At 39.6% G+C, this 12,767-nt stretch overlaps 1 protein-coding gene across 3 annotated transcripts in view; it reads left to right on the top strand.

The window, feature by feature from the left end:
* Nucleotides 1-12,767, top strand: part of LOC127452340 (protein ELFN1-like) — a 188,284-nt gene that overhangs the window by 106,883 nt on the left and 68,634 nt on the right. For all 3 annotated transcript variants that reach the window (XM_051717754.1, XM_051717756.1, XM_051717755.1), the window contains exon 2: nucleotides 5,180-5,252. The gene's annotated coding sequence lies outside the window, so the exon portion shown is untranslated. The remainder of the gene's footprint in view (nucleotides 1-5,179; nucleotides 5,253-12,767) is intronic.

Here is a 12,767-nt window from a genome sequence, read left to right as displayed (position 1 = left end):
GCGGGGGAGCCGGTGCAGTCACCACAGGGGGACGCCCTTGGCGACAAGCAGACGGGGTGCAGGATCTTGAGCCACGCCGGGGCAGGATGTGCCGGATTGCCTCCATCTGCTGCTTCACCACTGAGAACTGCTGGGCGAAGTCCTTGACGGTGTCGCTGAATAGGTCCAACTGGGAAATGGGGGCAGCAAGGAACCGTGACTTGTCGGCCTCGGCCATCTCGACCAGGTTGAGCCAAAAGTGGTGCTCCTGGACCACTAGTTTGGCCATCGTCCGCCCGAGAGACCGCGCCGTGACCTTCGTCGCTCGGAGAGCGAGATCGGTCGCCAAACGCAGTTCCTGCATCAAATCTGGGGCAGAACTACCCTCGTGCAGTTCTTTCAGCACCTTGGCTTGGTGGACCTGTAGGAGAGCCATGGCGTGCAGGGTAGAGGCGGCTTGTCCAGCAGCGCTGTAGGCTTTAGCCGTCAGGGACGACGTGAGCCTGCAGGGCTTGGACGGGAGCTTAGGGTGTCCACGCATGGTGGCGGTGCTCTGCGGGCATAGGTGCACCGTGAGCGCCTTATCCACCAGGGGAATCGCCGTATAGCCCCTGGCCGCCCTGCCATCGAGGGTAGTGAGAGCGGGGAACTGCGGAATCGGGGCCGGGCAGTAAAAGGTGCCTCCCACGACTTCGTCAGCTCCTCGTGCATTTCTGGGATGAATGGCACTGGAGCGGAGCGTGGCTGCTTTGAGCGGCGCCGCGAGCCCAGAAACCAATCATCAAGCCGCGAAGGTTCAGGGGAGAGTGGAGGGTTCCACTCTAACCCGACTCTTGTGGCCACCTGGGAAAGTATGTCCGTCATTTCGGCATCGGCCTATGGCTGGGCAATCGTCCCTGAAGGGGGAAGCCCAGCTGAGGCTTCTGTGTCCGACTGGACAAGCCCGCTCTCCGATGCTGTGCTCAAAAGCTCATCATCTTCATGGGCTCCGAACAAGAAGCCAGACTCGCCATGAGACGAGTCGGCGAACTCATCCGGAAGCACGATTGGGGCAGACGAACATGCTGGGGAATGGGAGGTCCACGGGGGGACCTCCCATTCTTACGAAAGCAAGCCGCAACCGCAATGTTGCCATGGTCATGTTCTTGCAGTGAGAACATGAACCATCCACAAACGCTGCCTCCATGTGGGTCGCGCCCAGACACGAAAGACAGCGATCATGACCAGCCGAAGTTGAGAGATAACGACCGCAACCAGGAATAACACACAATCGGAAAGGCATCTTTAAAAAGACGCATCTTTAAAAAGACATTCCGTGTGTGCCGCTCTTTTAGAGAAATATATACTCTTTTAGAGGGGAAAAAGCTCTTTCAGAAAATATACTCTCTAGTTTTTCTGCCAAAGCGCCCAGGGGCGTTCTCCGCAGTGCACCAGTGCAGAGGAGGTAGAAGCCACTGAAATGCGCCGCCAGATCCAGCAGAGGTGAATGAACAGTAGTATTCAGCTCAATGAGCATGACCGTTCGGCTCCGAAGAGAAAATCTGAATGAGTGGTTGCATACCAGCTCCTTTTATACCCGTATGTCCTGGGGAGTGGCATGCAAATACCACTCGGCAATTTTCATTGGCCTTTTTATCAAAGACCAGAGGTGTCTCGGGCTCCCAAGAGTGACCCCTAGTGTCACTACATCGACACAACGTCGAGTGAGTGACAGACAGGGAATGTCAATAGTTAATAGTGCCGCTCGTACAGTAATTCAGCAGCGGTGCAGCAATTGTATATTTATTAACTAACTTTAACAAAGATTAATAATTTCTGTAAAAAATATATATATTGTTCATTGTTAGTTCATGATACCTAATGCATTAACTAATGTTAAAGAATGGAACCTCATTCTAAAGTGTTATCACTTTGGCAAATCCATTAATAATTTCATGCTCAAACACTCATTGTATCAACCTGGAACCTTGTGAACATGACTCTGTCTCCAGGTGGACTGATAAAAAGTCCTTTGTGCTTTTTATCACAGAAGCCCGACACCAACTCAGTTGTCTAAGATACACACATGCTTACTCTCCTAATGATGGAGGTTGGTTCATATATCTGACTTGAGGGTGCTCGAGCCCATTTTGCATTTCAAAAGACACGGGTCTCCGAAGACGTGCAATGGCCATGTTTTTCATGTGAAGCAGCTGCGGCAAAACCAAAGTGGATCACGGCAGGGCTATTTTTTCCCACATACCCATGTGTTGCCTCCTTCACTTGTCAGCAGCTGAGCATAGGCTATCAATCAGAGCCGAGCGGAGGCAATAGGATGCATGGGGCACTGTCGTGCTCATGGTCAGTGTGCCGGTGATATGCTCCACAGAACTATATGGGACCTGAGGCTCGTGCGGGCACCGTCCTGTCCACAGTCCACCCTGTCATGCTTACATCACATGTAGGTCAGTGTCTGTCAATCTATGGACAAGGGGAGAGCGTTTTAGATGGCAATGGAGAAATGCTCAGCTGTATCATATGCTAACATGAAATAAGGTGCTTTTGTTTCTGAAATAGATTAAACATAACATTTTCCATTTAAAACAACTAACAGTGCATTTAAGATATACATGTATCAGTTTGTGTGTTCTCTGGAAATTTAACCCATGATCTTGGCATGGCAGAGTGCCATGCCATGCGCCAGTTGAGCTACAGGAACATTAAACATGAATGGTGAAACCACTATAATTTGCTGCTTGTCATTGGCAGGTGGCTGTAGGGAGTGAGGCATTTTCACTCTAGAGAGCATTTGATTGGACAAAAATAAAATGTTTGGTACAAGATGACTCAATATTTATGGTCTGTTCATTTGAAAGAGAAAAACTGCACATTTAAGGGTTAATTTTGTCAACTTTTAGGAGTATACTAGCATGTAAATGGCTTCAAACTTCCATTTTGATTTAATGGGGTTTTTAAGTTTGTGGTACATGGTGGTTGACAGTGATACAGGTTTACAAGTCACAGTTGTAGTTGCCTGTGGTCCCTGCTGATGTAGAGATGGGTTTTGTTTTTTTTGTTTTTTTTTGTTTTTTTTTTTTGTTTTTTGTTTTTGGCTAGGGGATGGGGGTGGTTGTTGAGAGGGGCCACAGTTTGGGTTAAAGGTAGCATATGCCAGGGCAGCTGCAAAATCTGCCCTGCCAAGGACACAGTGCTTCCGAAGCCTGCTCTGTGCAGTTCAATGGGTCATTGAACAGCTAAATGGAGTCATTATGAAAAGTAACTAAAAAAATAGCACCCAAATCCATGAGCCTCGCCTCTCTTGGGTTACGCTGCTTTTGGGGTTTCACAGGCTTTTGCTGTATGGCAGCTGTCTGAAGCCCTTTGACTATCAACTCTTTCACTGGAATAAAATTACCCTGGCCAGCTAATTAAACCACAACAACAATTCCCTGCTTTATTCAAATGTGCAGTACTTGAGATATCCATGGGAACTAATTTGTTTTGCAAGTTCAACTATTGGAACTATCATGACCCTGAAATCTCTTTTCAGAGCAACCTTGTAAACAGCTAGCAGCGTGAAAGCTAGCAGGCTTAATGTTAGCATAAAGAGCTGATTATTCACGTACAAAAATCAGAAATGGATGCTAACATTTATTCTTGTGTTCTTTGTATATGCTTTCTTAACAAAATGATTGACAAGAAAGTGAACATGTTAAGTAACAATTAGGCTACTTAAGCAGGTTGCCAAGCACATCAGCTGCTAAGGCTAATGGTTAAGATCCCATTAGAACGTTAAAACAATTTCTTACATAGAGCCAATACTATTGCACTGCTAATGTAGATATATGTACTAAGAAGATTTGTGTCAACTAGTCACATGATAAATATTGCTAATTATAAGCACTGTACAAACCCAGTTGTAATGATAATTTGCGGGGTGTTACAGAGAAATGGTCAATATAATGTTAATGTTTTTGAAATTCCTATAAAATAATATCCTATAAACTAAATCAGTGAATCCTAGAGATCTTGAATCTTACCAAACAGTGGCTTACATCTGTGACAAACTGTAACTGGTTAGTTTATTGTTTTGATGCAACAGAACAGACAAATTGGTCATCAACTTCAATATATTTTCATTTGCAGCGTCAATTATGTCATTTTGAGGGCAGAGTAACAATTAATTTCTGCATGTTATTCTGCACCAAGCAATGGGTGAAAATGGGGTGGTGCAGGAAACTGTAGTCCTAAATTACATGGTCTATTTTCTGATCATTGACACAGCTTGAAAAGTGAAACACTGTTTAACGATAATACAGATTATTGTATTATCAGCTGATCAATGGAAAAAGTAGATGTTTTTATTATGTAGCAGCTTTGATATGACAGGAGATGTGTTCAGAGCCACCCTTCTACAGTATATCGCTGATTTGACACTCTGTTGCTTAACCATAAAGAAATAGCATTAGGGCATATACTGAAATTTTCCATTTGAGCAGGAGCATTGTGAATGAGGTTTAGCTGAACTGTCAGGCAAATCAGCTGATAATGTCCCACTCTTGTGGATGTTTTTTCCATCTCTATAGTTAACTGTCTTTGTGCTGAAATTTTTACATAGCTATAGCAGAACATTTATTAGCACTTGGTAGATGTGCATGGAGCTCACAGAAAAAGACATACTGAATTAATGGAGTGTTAGTAATCGCTAACTCATTAGTGTCATCTTATTTGCATAGCATATCATTGCATCTTTTGAGCAGTGAATATTAATTTCTAAAGGCATGATGTATTGAATGATATAAACAGAGAAATTGTCCATGGATAAAGCACTCATCACAATGAAGGATTTTATCAGCATTAGAGCTGCTATGTAATGTTATTTGTTTCATGTGTTTTTCAGGAAAATCAGGAGATGTACATCTAATACGTTAGGATTTTCATGCTTGATTATTATTAATAATGTTCTTTTTTTTTTTCTTTTTTTTTTGTCACATAATTTAGAAAGATTAGTAAATCCATCTCACATTTTGTGTATTTGTTTTGAAATCTATAAAGCAGTTGCTGACAAATCATTAAGCTTTCAACATTCTAGTGAGCAAAGATATGGTTGTCCTGTTAGTCCTGCATGCAAAAAAAAAAATAAAAAAAAATAAATAAATAAAAGGATAAAAAAAGAAAAGATAAAAAGGTATCTCTAATAGTTTTCTCATTTTCACTACAGGGACAAGCCAGTTACTGATGGTGGATCTCCGGCATGCATGTGATCACTGGACAGTTTAACCTGAACAGCCAGGGTAAGTCCTTTTTGGAATGGCTCCATAACCTGAATAGTGGCTTGGTGAAAGACAGTGGCTTGCTCTAAAGCCCAAGTGTCGTCCTCTTTGACTGGATCTGCCCTTTATAAATAAGTACTGTGTGCTACGAGGACTCACGTTCAGATATCTTTAGAAGCTGTCAGACGTTCCAACACAGAATTAATTTATACCCACATTCAAAGTGTAGTCCTGTAATAATAATGTGATAACAGAATATTTTAGTTCTATAGATAATTTTAACAAACATTCAGTAGCAAAAGAGTGCAGCCATTTTGTTATGCATTTATTTTATTTATTTTTTTTTTTTACAAAGTGACTATTTGCACTGGCTTCGTGCATACCAATAGTTTAGCAGAACAAGACAAATCAATGATTTTTAATACACATTGTTAAATGCTGTGCCAAAACACATTATACGGGTGACTATAATGTCGCAGAAATGTTCTAGATGTAAATTGTTGCCTTAGAACCCACCAGTCAATGGAAACAATTATGTTACAGTGGTGAACTTAATGACCAAATTGTTTTCAATTCAGGACAGTAATATTGCTCACATCACACAAATTAAAAATTGTCATATATTGAGCCAAGCATGTTTATGTCTATTAAATCATACAATGAACCATAGTGCCAGAAGAGCTCGTTTTGATATACAACAAAAAGAAAAAGAAAATATTGCCAGTTACTAGTTTCAACATCATAGGCCTGACACGTCACTCTTCCCACAGCTCAGAAACACTGGAATGGACAGCAGCAATTAACTAATCTGACCACCAAAGACAACAATCTTAACCTGAATGCACAAGGCAAATGTAACGTAGACATGGCAGTCTACGTCTCGTTTCAAAGGCTGCGTCCTCCAGAGGTTGCATTTGTCGGCCACATACATCATTGAGTCTGTCTCATTTCTGAAAAGCAATTAGGACACTCCGAATATAGCCTTCGAATGCAACCTTATTTCACAGGAATTCTGAGGATGCATGAGGTGTATCCTTCATGGGCATTCACAACCCACAATTCTTTGCTTCAACGGAAATGAACATCATTTGTCTGAAAAAAACAATGATGCCAATTTGCCCAAAAATATGATGTTCGAACATAAGTAATGTTAATTACCAAATTGAAGAACCTCAGTAAATGGGTGCAGAGTATATAATATGTATAATTAAAATAATATATAATAAAAAAAAAAGTATTATAGACATAAAGATCACCTGTAAAATCTATTTTCTTTTCTCTCTACATCATTATAACTCTCCTAAAATTTAGCTCATACATTCCCTTCCAAAGGGACTTTGTTTCCATCTCACTCAAAGCACTCACGCTTGTTAAAGAGTGGCATGCTGTAATAGCAACCATGATAAGTTCTGTTTCCATTTGTCCTATGAAGGACATCTCGTTTAAACAAGGCTTGTTTAAAGGAGGATGCTCGGTATACCTCTGCTTTCAAAGGACACGTCCTAGCTAGCACGCAGCCTTCGAAACGAGACACAGCACTAGTATCTATGACCTAGTATCTATACCACAGATTTTTAAGAAATATATTAACTTACCTTTACTTGAACACAAAATCCATTCGTCTCTCCTTGCAAATGAACATCTTCGTCATTTTGTTTTTTTAAGTTTCGATAGCCTCTCTTTCTTGATTTTTTTCTAAATTAACTTTGCCAAATCCGCGTAGGTCATCGTTTAGCAAAGTCACACTTTAGTGTTGTTTTTTTGCAAAAAATATTACATTTTTTTTTTTCTAAATATCACAGGGGAGCATGCCCCCTAGATATAAGGTTTATTAGGCAGATTTAGAGGTCTGCAAACTGACCCGATGGGACCCGAGAACCCGACAGGTTTCGGGTCGGGGTTCAGGTTTGTAATTAATGAAAAAATAAACAGGCCTACCGATCTTGTTTTGCACACGTGCTCTCACTCACAGACACGCGCAAACAGAGAAGTTAGAGGCCGTTCACACTGAATGTGTTTTTGCGCACGTCTGTTCTGTTTTCCCATTGTTTAAACATTGCTGGCGAATGTCTTTGATATTTGCACTGCGTCTCGCTTTTTCTTCAGCATTTCGCGCAGAACCAGCACTGTTTAAACACCATGTAAAGTTAAAAGAACTTCAGATTTACAAAAACGCATGGTGAGACACCTGTGCTCTGTTTCATTCTTTGCACTGCATCTAGATTGTTTTTAGCGCAGTTGTCACAAAGATTCAACAATCTGAACACGTTCAGGCTGCATATAGAGGACTGTTGCAGTGTTTAATTTTATTCCAGATTGTTCTGCATTAGGTGAAGTTTCAGCAAATAAATAGTAAGGCAATGCTTTTTTTCCCTTCTGCTCTAGTGTACTAAGGGGCTGCCGTGCCTTGTTAAAACTGTGTATGTTTACTGTTTCAATACTGTTAAGAATGTTGCCTATATGCTTACATAAATACAGCTATACTAGGAGAATATACTAGGAGAAGAAATTAGATAGGAATCGATTTCGGGTTCGGGCTTAAAATCTGACGGTATCGTTTGGGCTGTGATATAAACCGAACCATGAGAAATTTGAACAGTTACAACCCTAATAATAATAATAATAATAATAATAATAATAATAATAATATATATATATATATATATATATATATATATATATATATATATATATATATATATATATAATATACTGTATATATATATGGTAACACTTTACATAATGTTCCATTCGTTAACATTAGTTAAAAATACAATTGTTCATTGTTAGTTCATTTTAGTTCATAGTACATCAACTAATGTTAACATATACTGTACAACTTTTGATTTCAAAAATGTATTACTGTATGTTGAAATTAACATTAAACAAAAATAATAAATACTGTAAAAGTATTGTTCATTGTTCGTTCATGTTAACTAATGTTGTTAACTAATGGAAACTTATTGTAAAGAGTTATATAATTTATATGTACTCTATATTTTTTATTATATTATATGCTATTTTTTAGTATTTTTTAATATTATGTCAACTTTATGTATCATTTAGTGAATCCATTAAAGAATAATTGATGTTGTTTACAATGAATGACCTTTTATGTGCTGTCTATCCTGTTATGTCCCTGAGATTGGATAGTATAATGACAGATCATTCTTTAACTTAAAAAAAAAAGTAGATTAATTATACATACTGGACATAAAGTGTAATGCTATTTAAAAACTCAGGAAGTTTCCAAAGATAACAGCCCTTCTGAACTGGTCATTGGACCTCTCAGTGCCATATTTTTAATATACCAAAAGTGAAACAACTTAGGGTGAAGTGATATGGTATTCCAAAGCCATAAAGAGGACGATGAAAGAAAATATCTCAGATCTATTTTCACTCATGTTTTAATAATCTTTGTCAGTCACTCGTTAATTACCATCCCAATGTGGATCTATAGCTAACAGCCTCTGTCCCTGTCTAGAGATCGATGATATCTACAAAAACCATTATGACAACTTAATTTCAGTAAGAACCTACCAATCCTTTGATGTGTCCTTGTAAATCACATTATGTGGCAAATATGAAAAAGCTTTAATATTTGATCATAGTGAATGGCCCAGGCAGATTAATGTGCTTAGTTCTTATGGATATTCTTTTAGACACCATGCACTGGTACTGTTTTGTCTCAGAGGCAATTCACTGACAGCAGCTGCCACGTGTGTTGACTGCTTTTCCGAATCTGTCTGTTGAGTCTTGGTGCATTCATTCTAGTTCACACAGGCTGATGCAACCCAGGATGTGAGTGGGGCAACGCCAAAGAGATTAGATGCTGCTTTAGTTTGCTTGTCTTCACAGGGAACAGAAGTGAGCTAAGACTATGCTCTAAAGATGCAGCATTTTATTTATGTGCAAATTCAAGCTACAATTTAATTCATGTGCTTGTTCAGAAACAATATGAAACATGAAAATGAATAAAAACAATGTAAGTACTTCAAGGTGTAATATGTCATTTCTGCACCACTAGTATCTCTGAACGGAATTGCAAAATAGTGACTGTTCCTCTGTGTGCTATTGGTCAAAATTAAAAATAGTCCCACTTCAAACTCACACCATTGGTTGAGCCAGTGTTGGTGTGCAGAGCTGTTTGGGATGCTCAAACAAACTGAGTAATGTTTTGATAGCGCCACAGAGCCACAGGCTTACTTATAGTTGTCTCTGCATATTAAGCTGGGATAGGAGAAAGAAGAGTAAAGAAAGTAAAATATTTAACCTGAACAAAAAGGACACACTTAACCTTTAAATATGTAATGTTTATTAATTTGACTAGGAATTTTAAAGAAGAGAGGGAAATATATATCTAGATAACAACATTTTCATCTATATTTACATTTTGGTTTATATATACCTGTACACACCAGTAAGCTTTGAGAAAGAAAAATATTGCAAGAAAAAAAATAAATAAATACTGCATTAAAAGTTCTGAACCCAAGACTTGTTATGGATGTTATTCTGTCTTTTTATATTTTAGCAAATTGCAGAGAAAGGCCAAGGTAAAATTCTGGGCAAATCACATGATGAAGGAGAATTTTACTGATTTTAAACTCTGCTGCTGTCAGCTTTGCTATCGACAGCTTTTTCAAGCGTGTCTTTGCGGGTTACTCTAGAGTCCAAAAGACCAGATTGTCTGATGGGAGAGATTCCTCAGAGATATAGCATTGATAAGTCATACAGCTTGATTTGACTGGCAGTTTTCCCTTATAATGCAATGCATTTGAGATCTACTCTTTGGATTCTGAGGAAGCTATTTGGCATTTATAGACTGTCTGAAATCCTGTTTATAGAGCCCCAGTTTAATTCCAAATAGACATCTTATTGTCTGGCAGTCAAAATGAATGATGGTTAGTTTAATTATGGAGATAAAACAGTATCAAAACATCTCCATAAATGCATGCAACAGATCTACAAATCCACACGACAGTCCACAAATGCACTCAACAGATCCACACAGGCACACAACAATTTTCAATGACAATCCACAAATGCATGCAACAGATCCACACAGGCACACAACAATTTTCAAATGCACGCAACAGATTCACATGCGTACTCAGTCCACAAATGCATGCAACAGATCCACATGCACGCTAAATCCACAAATGCACCTAGCAGTCAAAATTAATGATGGTTAATTTTATGGAGATAAAACAGTATCAAAACATCTCAGTTATGTACATGACAATCCACAAATGCATGCAACAGATCCACACATCTGCTTAATTCACAAATACACTAATCAGAATGCACAAATATAAGCTATAAAAGGATTTCTTTGCTTACAGTATAGTTCATAAATGCACACATATATGCTAAGACTTATTCCATTGGTACTTTGTCATGAATGTGCTTTTGCATTTGTGGATAGTTTTGAGACTCTTTTTCCACTGCCTTGATTCACAAATATGAGCAAGCTGATCTCGATTGTCTTCAACGTTCCTTTGATGCTAAATGATGACGTAGCATGCGTTCCTCAAGGGGACGCTTACTGGCCTTAAATGCGGAATCCTCCATTGGCTGCATTCAATTCTAAGGACGTTCTTTTAACTCACTGAAGAAAATTGTACACTAGTCAATATTTCTGTTGAAATCTATTAATTCAAATGATTTCTACTGGAGATACAAATAGAAAATCTGCCCCATTACCTCTTTAAAATATTAATAGAAACATGAATGTGACAACTCCATTTACTGTATGTTACTCTTTATGTTTGCTGGATATGCAACAGCAGTGTCAGCACAACAGTAACCTGAAGTTGTATTTTGTCCAAGGAAATTAATAATTTCCCAGACAGGAGGAATTTTTACACTCATCATGAATTTTGGTGCTAATTATTTAACACGCTTTTCGAGGACCGGCTTCCCACATAGTCCTTAACTGTTATGTGCATTTGTGGATTGCTGTGTGTGTGTGGATTTGTTTCACGCATTTGTGAATTAAGCAGAGTTGATCTGTTGTGCGCATTTATGGATTCCTAAGTGTGTTTTTGGATCTGTTGCATGCATTTTTGGACTGCCTTGTGCATGTGTGGATATTTGTGTGCAGTTGTGGATTGTTGTGTACATTTGTGGATCTGTTACATGCATTTGTGGATTGTTGTTTCTATTTGTGGATCTGATGCGTGCATTTGTTGATTGTCAATTTGTGAGATGTTTTGATACTGTTTTATCTCCATAGTAATTAATTCAATAATTTATTAATTCTAGCACTAAATTTGTGCTACAGAAACTAAACATTTTAAATAAAAAAATATGTAGTGCTGGGACCCATTGGCTCTTCTGCGGACCATCTACCCCCTGAACAAGGTGTGGGCTGCTGTCTCATTGATGTCTCATAGACTAAAATTAAAAACAGCTACCTCTTCATCACGAAAATGCTGATCTGTAATGATGCACATTATCTCTAAATGAAAAGTGTTCAGCTCTCTCCCTTGGCATTCAATTCGTAGAAGGTTGTAATGTCTATGATATATTTATGTACATCTATTGTCAGAGGATGAGGGGAGACAAAGGACCCAAACGCAGAGGTGACAGTTCAAAAGGATTTATTAAACACAAAAGTTCTCAAAGAGTGAGGTCAGGCGCACCCAGCGCCGGCTGCAGAGAGCAGAGTCAAAGTGAGCCGCTCAATGGGCTAAGGGAAGAGTGTGTTCATAAGATGGGTGTGTGCATTGTAGAAGTCTGGAGCAATCTGAAGAGAGTCCATTGAAGCTGTTGTGGTGCAAAGCAAAGCCCAGAATATATTCTCCCCGGAGACGTGGGCAGAGACCGAGGAATCCTCCTCCACAGGAATTGGGCAACAGCACTGGTGAAGGTGGCGGCAAATGGGAAGGTAACCACACCTCTATAGACAAGCAACCAACAGAGACACAAAAAAGCTCCAACTACACAAGAGAGCACAGTTAACATTCAACAGCAAATAATAAACTGGCGAAGAAAGAGGGGAAACACAAGGAATAAGTAGGGAGTACAATCAGAGTGAAGCAGGTGGAACGGGTGAGTAAATAATTGTGGTGATCAGTGTCTAACCGAGAATGATCAGCGTTCCCATGGAAACACTGTTCACGAGTGCTGGCTCCACCTGTGAGACATGAGGGAGAGAGAAAAACAAACAACAGCAAGAGCTGGCACAAATGCTGGAACCGTGAAGATGTGATTAATGACCACTACTGCTGTCTCCCTCGCTGAGGGGAATTTGGGGAGGGGAATAAAATGAGCTACCTTCGAGAACTGGTCCACTACAATCAAAATGACTGTGTTAACATGGGAGGGTGGGGGGAGACCAGTAACAAAATCCATGGCTATGTGCGACCAGGGTCTCGAAGGAACTGACTGCTGAAGCTCCTGCCTGAAGTGCCGCACATGGTCCTGTATATTCTGGGAGAAGATCAGAATATCGACAAGATAAACAAAAACAAAATGATCGAGTATGTCTCTAAGCACATAATTCACAAGCCCCTGGAAGTCGGCGGGGGAGCT

This window comes from Myxocyprinus asiaticus, chromosome 14 (genome assembly GCF_019703515.2).
Source record: "Myxocyprinus asiaticus isolate MX2 ecotype Aquarium Trade chromosome 14, UBuf_Myxa_2, whole genome shotgun sequence".
In the NCBI taxonomy this organism is placed as follows: domain Eukaryota; kingdom Metazoa; phylum Chordata; class Actinopteri; order Cypriniformes; family Catostomidae; genus Myxocyprinus; species Myxocyprinus asiaticus.
The sequence above is the reverse complement of the archived record's forward strand: the minus strand, read 5'-3'. Positions and strand labels throughout refer to the sequence as shown.